Genomic DNA, 9194 nt, shown 5'->3' with positions numbered 1-9194 from the left:
CTTTGACTCGCTTTCTTAATATTGACATATTACAGCAATCTAATGCATCAATTTTTACTCCACGGAGTTATTTGTTTTGGAGGTTATCTTATCGTTCATACAGAATTTTTTGAAAGACTTGGGCTTTTTTGGGATTCGAACAAATTATTTTTGGGTTTTTCTATCTGTTCCTCATTTGGTAGACAATTATGCCAAAATTGTGGATGGGCGGGGTCGGAACCTTATGTGCCATTGCACATTACCGAGCCGCCTTGTTACTGTTAGATTCTCACTGTTAGATTTAGAAAGTTAGGACTTTCATCAAAATCAATTGATTGGCTTATTGGGTCATCGCTATTAGAGAAACAGTTCTTTCTTGTCGATCAAAAATGCTTCAAAATGTTGTCGCTTCTTCAAGAAAGGCAAAATATTGCAGGAACATTAGAAATTTTTAAAATTATAGCGGGACTTTTCATAGAATTCCATCTCGTTTATGTTTCATTGGGAGTCACGTCCAGTCTTTGAACTCGATCTACCATCCGGTATTCTAGCAAATAAACCTTTGGTTTATTTTCAATTATAAAGTCCCTCGCTTTACGCTTTTTGTTTGATTAAGTTTGAACCTAAACATTGAGTGAAAACTTCTGTTGCTTGCAAAGTTTGCCATCATCTTTAATTACAAAGAATAATTTTGTTTTTTGTTTGCGAGTTAATCTGCTATTTTAAGACAAATTTTGACTTGTTTATCTCATTCTCAAATAAAAAAGTAACAGTTTTTACCAAAGCTCTTTTAAATATTGAAAAGAATTTAAGCTATAGCAAAAAATTGATATAAAGTGGAAACTTGAAATAAGACACCCGAATTCAATACTTTTAAGTAAACTAATAGCAATTACAAGGACACACTAAATCACGACACTTTTATATAAACTAAAAGAAAATAATTTTCTTAAAAAAATTTAATTCATAGTAGCAATGGCAATTACTTCGACCCATTTGATAATTGTGGGGTTTCTGTCATACAATTTAATGATTTCGGCAGCTGGCAGTTTTACAATTAAACCTGCTACTACCAGCCTTAATATCAGTTACACAGTCACGACTACTGAACCTACTACTAATATTACCACTACTGCTCTTTTTAACACTACTACTAATACTACTACTGCCACTACTACTCTTACACCTGATCCCACATGTGAAATAGATGAGAATCACTGTATGATTTTCATTGACACGACCAACGGCACTCAATATATAGACCTAAACCCTATAACGTCTGCACTTCAGTCAGAATCACAGACAGATGGCAGGTAACATAAAATGACAGGCTGAGAAAACTTTTACTTTTAAAAGAAATCTACCAAAAAAAATTGAGTTTTCCTCATAAAGATGTCGAGTCTGTTCTCCCGCTTATAAACCCTCCCCCCCCCGCTCATTTACAACACCACGCAAGTTTGATTATAGCAAATTTAGTTTAAATCATCAGTAATCCGGAAAAAATCAAAAAATCACCACAATCTGCTAGCAAAATCTTGAGTTGGGAAAAAATATTCACAGATTTTATCAGAGTCACTCATTCTGGACTTGACACAAGCACATAGCCAGTTTTAATGAATGTAATAATTACTACAAATAAATATATTAAATTAATAATAAATATTATAAATATAAGATATTTTAGCACTCGTGTGTCTCCACTTTTGCTACAGATGACAATACATAAAAAGTTGGAGTGTTAAACATTTTGATTAGTAGAAAATACAATTGCCTTGCTTTGCCAAACCTAGCCCTAATATGGAATACAAGAACCAACAAAAATTTTTGAGATCAAAAGTCAACTGAAAAAAATCTCCAAAAATGAGAGATGGAGAAACAAACCATGTTCAAATGGAGAAAACGAAATTTTTTGGTCACGAAACACGAAGCCGTTCCATGAAACAAAAACATCAGGAGTTTTTTTAACTTCGAAATCGGTATCCAAAATTTTAAGGCATTAGATATTAACTAGTTTAGTAATTATGAAGGAGTATGAGTTTGCGCAACCGGCTGCTGCTTACATTTTATCAAGTTTTTGTTAAAGTTTTTGTTTAAATTTCTTGGAGAAACTGCAAATTTAAGAGTTATTGGTTGTTGTTTTATTACTTGCTGTCTATGACTTTTATTATTATTGGTTATCTCGATTGAGCGTTTTGTTTGTTTGTTGGATATGTTGAGATGAAAGTTTATTTGTTGCATATCCATATAAGAGTACAACACGGATCAAGGATTTCTTTCAATTTTTTACGATTTCTTACAGTTCTTAAGCACTATTTTCTCGTTGTATTATCACTTTATTACGCAACTGTCTAGGCCGTCGAGCAACTGCTTGATTTGTAAAAACCAATATAAACAGTTTGGGACGATATCAGTTGGATATTTTGATTTTGACGCAATATTTTGTCTTTTGTTGGGAAAATTATTTGCTTCTACCAGTCTTAACTTCAGAAAAATTTTCGACCCGCGTTAAATTCTTTTGACATTTGATCGAGTTTGTGAAAATCACTTCTGAAACACAGCACTGGTTCATTTGGCAGTAATTAAGTTTTTTGTTGAGTCTCTAATACCTACTTCACAAAACGTACACTTTGAACACTAAACGTACATACACTATTGGATTTTTATGAGCAATGACTGCAGCTCCAAACCAAATGGTAAGAGCTTATGTCTCAAGTTTTGTTTTTAATTATTTGAGTTCCTATTTAAAAACCAATTTATATTAGGACTCATCTTACAACAAATGCTTATTTGAAATATGTATTCTTAAGCTGCAAGTAGTAATGCGAGTGTCTCCAGAACTCAACGGGGGGAGGGCGCTGTTTTGCTTATTAAGATTTGTTGTCACACTTTCGTGATTTTTAAAGTCAAATTAGAGTAGCGATTTTGGTCAAGCCGAAACAGGAAGTGAAGCAAAAAAAGCGAGTGGTTTTGCGGCAACAATTTTTTCACTTCAATTTTAAAGTTCGGCGGCAAGAAAACGGTGTTTGATCAACAGTTATTTTTCTCGCTTGTAGTTTTTTTGTTCACATGTAGTCAATCGGTTTCAACTTTTACAGTTGTTTTTTTTTAAAATTTTTTTAGGATTAAATTTTCAAAATTCTTTTAATAACCCTTCCATAGTGCGTCTTGTTCTATTTATTGTTTAGCTAAAGAAAATGTTTTAAATTGTAGCTAAAGATTTTAAACCTGATATGTTTTTCATTTATGTTTAATCGCATTTGTCGTGTTAAGTTTGTTTATATTTACAAAACAGAGAAAATTGGGTGGAATTCAATGAAAAAATGAATAGTTGCAGCGTAATGATTATCAGAAATTTCGTTTCCTTCATCAGAGTGTAGAAATAAAGACACCAACATACCTTTTGTATCGTATAGCTTCCCAAAATTTTAGGGAAAAAGTTGCATTTTACCATTAAAGTCAAATAGAAGGCAGTTGAGTGGTATGACTTTGGTAATACTTTGTTAAATTTTGGGTAATACTGTTTGTAAAATTGTGTTTTTATATGGTTTTAGACCCTGTTTAATTACCAGATTAGCAATTTAAAGACAGCACTTGTATTTTGATTTTTGTCTAAGATGCTGTTTAGGATTAAATAATGATGCTTGAATGTAGTATCTAAAATTGTGCTTATGCTAAAATAAATTTTTAATATACATTTTAGATATACATTTTTTTACTAGATATACATTTTTTAAATATCATTGTTCGAGGACATATTGTAATGCAAAAAATTTTGTTCCTAAAGAAGTGATCATCAGCAATTTTATCAGCAATTTTCAAATACTTTTTCAAACATTGCTTTGAAAAAAATACTTAATTTTTTCCCCAGTTTTTTTTCCTTTTCGGTCAATTTTAGAAGCTCCATGGTTCTAAAATTTATCGTTGGTGTGAACTTTCCAGCTTCTCATGAAACTCTGAGCATGCAAAAAGGCACTCATAACACTTTATGACACTGTATCTATTCTGTTTCAGTCACAGTATGTTTTATGCCCCCCATTTACGATTTATGTGTTGTTATAAAGAAGGTTACCAAGTAAAAATTACCAAGTGCGCCTGGGGTGTAATTTTTTTTGTCCACTCTGCTCTCGGGGGGGGGGGGGCTAGATCCCACTGTTTGGTCATCTGTTGTCAACACTGTTAATGTTAAACTTTATCATGATCAGCCTACGAATCATGGACAAAGCGAAGTAAAGATTTAACTGCACAGCACTGATTGTTTCTCTGAAATCATATCAGTCTATTTTTTACAGGTATTACTATTATATGCCGTGCGGTGGACTACCCTCTACTCCATCAAGTTCATGTGAGGGTTCTAAGGCGTGTCAGGACGACGACGGAAACTACAACCCAATTGGCGATATAGATCGACCAGTCAGTGAAATCAAACAAACAACCTAACGAACATCAATCACGTTTATTAACCTTATTTGGACAAAAAACGGATATTTCAACACTTCTATAAATTTATATAAGAAATCTATTAAGTATATCAAGTCTTGTGAAGTATATAGTTTGCAATTCCCATTATAAAATGCGAAGATCCGGAAGTTATTAGGTAACATGTTCGAGCAAATTTTCATCATCGAAATTTGGTGGAGAGAGTTGAAAAATTGAGAAGAAAAGCTTTTTTACCGCTCGTTGGTTTAATGTTTTCTAAACAAGAAACGCTAGTAGAACAACAGAGAAAATTTTCAGGCAAAGAATGCAAAAAATGTTTGTTTTTTATTTACCGGTATTATTTGTTTATATTATCAACGTATTCTATTTGTTTAGAGGTGTGAAATAAACCTGGCCACTTCCAACCCAAAAGTGGTCTATTTCGGAACCCAAGAATCGGTGAGTTAACTTCTTCGATATCATTCAACGACATAATCGTACTTAAAATGTTAACAGGTTGAAGCAAAATTATATAGTAATATAACCGTTTCAATTGCATAAGTCGTTTGCCGGCCTCGAAAATTTACAATCAAAAATTTTCGGTATCTTTTGAATTATTTTTTCAGAAAAAATTTATATTCTTTTCCTGCAAATAATTCTCGGAATTTCTTCGGAAATTTTAGAGATTTCATACGTCTGAAGCCGAACGTACCTGCGAAACTAAACATTTCTAGCGTTGTTTGTGCGCAATGCCAAAATTAAATAGAAACTGGCCGATAACATTGAGAAAAAGAGAATAATTTAAAGTCAAACGTTGAAACAGCAACAATGTGATTAACATGCTGTTATATAAAAAAAAGTTAAGGAAATATGAATTAATTATGAATCAAAAACAAAACTTATGTTAGTACTTAAACTACAGTTAAAAGAGGTATTCAGTTTGTATTGCTTGGAAGATTTAGATTGTCAACCGTATGGAAAACATCCGTATCTTAGAAATTAGTTTTGTGCATAGTTTCTGTTAGTTATGCATAACTTCAGGTCTTTAGCTTTCCTATTATTCATTCTATATTAACATAATTAAATTGTATCCCAATAAACTCCTACGATCTGAAGACAGTTTCAAAATACTCCAAAATGGCACACCCGAAACCTATGAGCAATGACCAGATAAAAGGAAGAAAAATGCTGTAAAGTTTCTAGTCCCCAACTGCGTTTTGATGCATGCATTTATTAGAAATTGAAATGTACTCTATGATGTATTAAAAAAAGTTTCACTAGATCTACATTTCATCACAAAATAAGGCAATACAAGCTGGCTAAGCAATTTCCTTCCGCCCAATAAAAAAGGCATCAAGTACAACGCTGTCTTTAAATACATATTGCGGAACAATTTTTGTTATTTTTGTTTTTTTTTTAATTATTAAAATCTCATTTGCTTTGTACAAAAAGTACATCTAATTTTGTTCATTTTATAGTTACTATATTTCTTACAGAACAGACTCTCTAAATCCACAACTTTCTTCCTAAAACCAGGCTTGCTTCAGACAATTTTTTGAAGGAGCAATTATATAAAAAAAAACGTTTACGCTAACTGATTTTCTTCTTTTTGGACAACTTGAGTTTTAAAAATTGAGTACCTAAATCCATTAACAGCCACAATTTCTGTCACGGCATATATTTTAGGATTAGTATCGAGGCAGACAAGTGCCCGCCTAGATTCAAGAGTTAACAAATTTGTAAAAACCATAAACAATGTATCACAACGATGCTAAAATATGTCAGTTTGTCTCAATCAGATCAGTTGAGTAAAAATAAAAATTAAATCTTTAATTTGCAGAATCCTGTTTCGTCACATTAAAGAGTTTCTGATCAAATTATTTGTCAAAAAATGTATGTCATTTTCCTTAAAAAAGAAATGATTGGGAGACAAAATTTTTTATAAAATAACTATATGAGGAAAGGATAGAGAGTTTTAAACTCTGCTACTTCTTATTGTTCACTAAAAATTTGACATCTGAATTTTCAAATTTTTTTTCTAAGCAAGAAAAGAGATACAAAGCAAATTCTTATTTACATATTTAGTTTAAAACTGGATGTTTTTTCTTAATATAGTTTATCAGTCGGTAAAACGATCGATTTCAAAAAACTACAAATCATTTTTGGCCTGAGCATTTTCAGGAAATTCTATAAAATTGCAGGTATCCCTTAAAATCTTTCCCACAGTAGTTTCTAGTTTCTATGTTATATTTATATTTGAATTGTTGCTAAGAACAAATTGAGGATAGAAACACTAACATTTGTCGTGTAGTATAGCAGAAAAACAATATGTAATGAATTTTGATAGGAAATTTTTGATTTTAGCGTAAATTTAGATGGAGCTCAAAGTTGGAGGACTCTCTAGTTTTTTTTTTCTATATTTTTGACTGCGCAAATCTCTTCAATTTTATGAAATTTAAAAAACAAATTCGGTGGCCTTTTTGATTTAGCATTCTGAATTAAAAAAAACTGTGCGTTCTCAAATTTTTCTCCAATACCCATCCAGAAGCAGCGTAGTTACTGTCAAATGCAAAGTTCTCCTCTGCTTACTGTCAAATGCAAAATTGGGTATTTTTTCTAACACGCAATACTTCATGCGAATCTCATTTTTCCTATTTTAAATTGTTTGATCAAAAAAATACTTTTTAACGCTCGTCAATTGTTCTACTTACTCTCTTTTTGGCAACAAGAATCTTGCCTTTTTTTCAAAAAAAATCTGCTTTCTGTTTCAATCAACAAAAATTTTGACTTCCAAATAAAAGAAGTGAAAACAGAAAATTGAAAAATCCCCCTTTAAAATTACTAAAAGATACGGCTTAATCAAAATTTGCCATTTTTGATATTTCATCAAATCTTTTTGTTTAATAAAAGGGATTCAGGTATTTCTAATAATTAAGAAAAAACCACGATAGAAAAAACAACATTAGAAAGTTTAAGGTGAAAAAACCACAATAGAAAAAATCTTTAAAAAGATTGTTTAACAAAAATTTTTTACTAAAGAGAGAAAAAAAGTGTTATGCTGGTTGTTTTAATTTTCCAGGGCAGTTCTGGCTACACTCTAAGAGGAGTTTCAGTGGAGTTCGTCTGCCAGTCAAACTCGGATCCTTATTTCTACGTGGACCAGTACACTAAGATTGGAAACACATACATCTATCCATTCTCACTCTACGGTAATGAAACCTACTTGAGAAAAAAGACTTTAAAAAGATTTTTTTCTGGGAGAGGGAGGGTCGGAAATGAAACAATTTTTGTTTCTTGAGCGTGTGTTATCAAATTGAGACTCGATCGCATCTGGTCATCGTTACGAGCCAACGCCCCTACTGAACAAAGTGGACCAAAACGTATCTTAATACATGTAAAAAGGGTCTTACAGTGTGGGCTAATGGAACAACGGACGTTTTGTACTATTTGGTTTATACTACTCAACAATAGATTATAGTAAATTATACTATAATAAAATTATAATTGGTATATATTATACTTTACAATGTCGTTGTTTCAAATTTTGGCTCGTAAAGAAGAGAAGAAGATAATAAGCCAACACCCCCCCCCCCCCCCTACCTATGGTTTAGAACTGATCAAGCATTGTATTGACACTTGCTGAGCACCAATTTAGACTTACACTTCGGTGAGAAAACAAATAAAAATAATTATTCATTGTTCTCAGATAGAATGTACATTTGTTTCCAACTCGTATAAGTTATAAATTATGTAGCTTTATGAAATCCACTCGACATGTTAAAGTCATCAATAGGCCACAGGTGTTCTGGTCAAGTGATGGCCATTATCAGCAAAATAATGTGGTGTAAAAGAAATTAAGTGGCCTCTATTTCAATCTGTATTGTAATATCTGACAAGATATGCAAGTTCCTACAAGATCTTACAAGATATGCTCCATCTTCTAAGCAATTACAAGATATGAAGTATTGGTAAGAGTCTTGTAAGATTTGCGGTGTTCAATGACTAGGACTATCATATCATGGAAAATTATGGGGAAACAAAGGTTTCAATGATTCTGATTTGTTGACTGGTGTTCAAGATTTCTCATACAGTAGTTTATCATGGAAATTTGATCAAAAATTTTCCGTCTTTTTAGGGTCTGCAGCATGCCCCGTCAATCCAAAAAACAGGAGGTTAGTATCAGTAATAACTATTAAAAAGTAATTCTGATTTCTTACATAAAGGAATTTCCAAACACAAATTTACAATTTTTTTTACAATTTTTTATGCGCATAACACGTACACACACACACACACACACACACACACACACACACACACACACACACACCACACACACACACACACACACACACATATATATATATATATACATATATACATATATATATAAATATATATATATATATATATATATATATATATATATATTTATATATATATATATATATATATATATATATATATATATACACAAATGCGCTCACACACAGATGCACACGCACTCACATAAAACAGAAGTGAAGTCTGCATTAGTAAAAAATCCAAAAAATAAAAACCAGTTGACAAGAAACAGCAAGAGGTATTTAAGTTGAAACCCAAAACTCTTACTCTTATTAAATGAATTCATCCAAGCTGTCAACGTATAAAGGTGTTCATGATATGTGAATATTTGTAATTGGGATTGAAAAACAGCAACTTCAACACCGAGAAAGTGTGAAACTCCTATGTCTTTCACTATAACACACAGATCATTTTTACCAAGTTTTTGAAATGGTAATTTTCAGGATAAACAAAAC

The 9194-nt window shown here is 31.8% G+C and overlaps 1 protein-coding gene across 1 annotated transcript in view; it reads left to right on the top strand.

The window, feature by feature from the left end:
• The first annotated feature begins 9013 nt into the window (after positions 1-9013).
• The window catches only part of LOC142350263 (uncharacterized), a 484377-nt gene continuing 484196 nt past the window's right edge, over positions 9014-9194 (top strand). The window contains exon 1 of the mRNA XM_075402041.1: positions 9014-9017. The gene's annotated coding sequence lies outside the window, so the exon portion shown is untranslated. The remainder of the gene's footprint in view (positions 9018-9194) is intronic.

The sequence above is a fragment of the Convolutriloba macropyga genome, chromosome 12 (assembly GCF_964194025.1).
Source record: "Convolutriloba macropyga chromosome 12, txConMacr16.3, whole genome shotgun sequence".
Taxonomy (NCBI): Eukaryota; Metazoa; Xenacoelomorpha; order Acoela; family Convolutidae; genus Convolutriloba; species Convolutriloba macropyga.
Note: the sequence above shows the minus strand (reverse complement) of the source record. Positions and strands in the feature narration are given on the sequence as shown.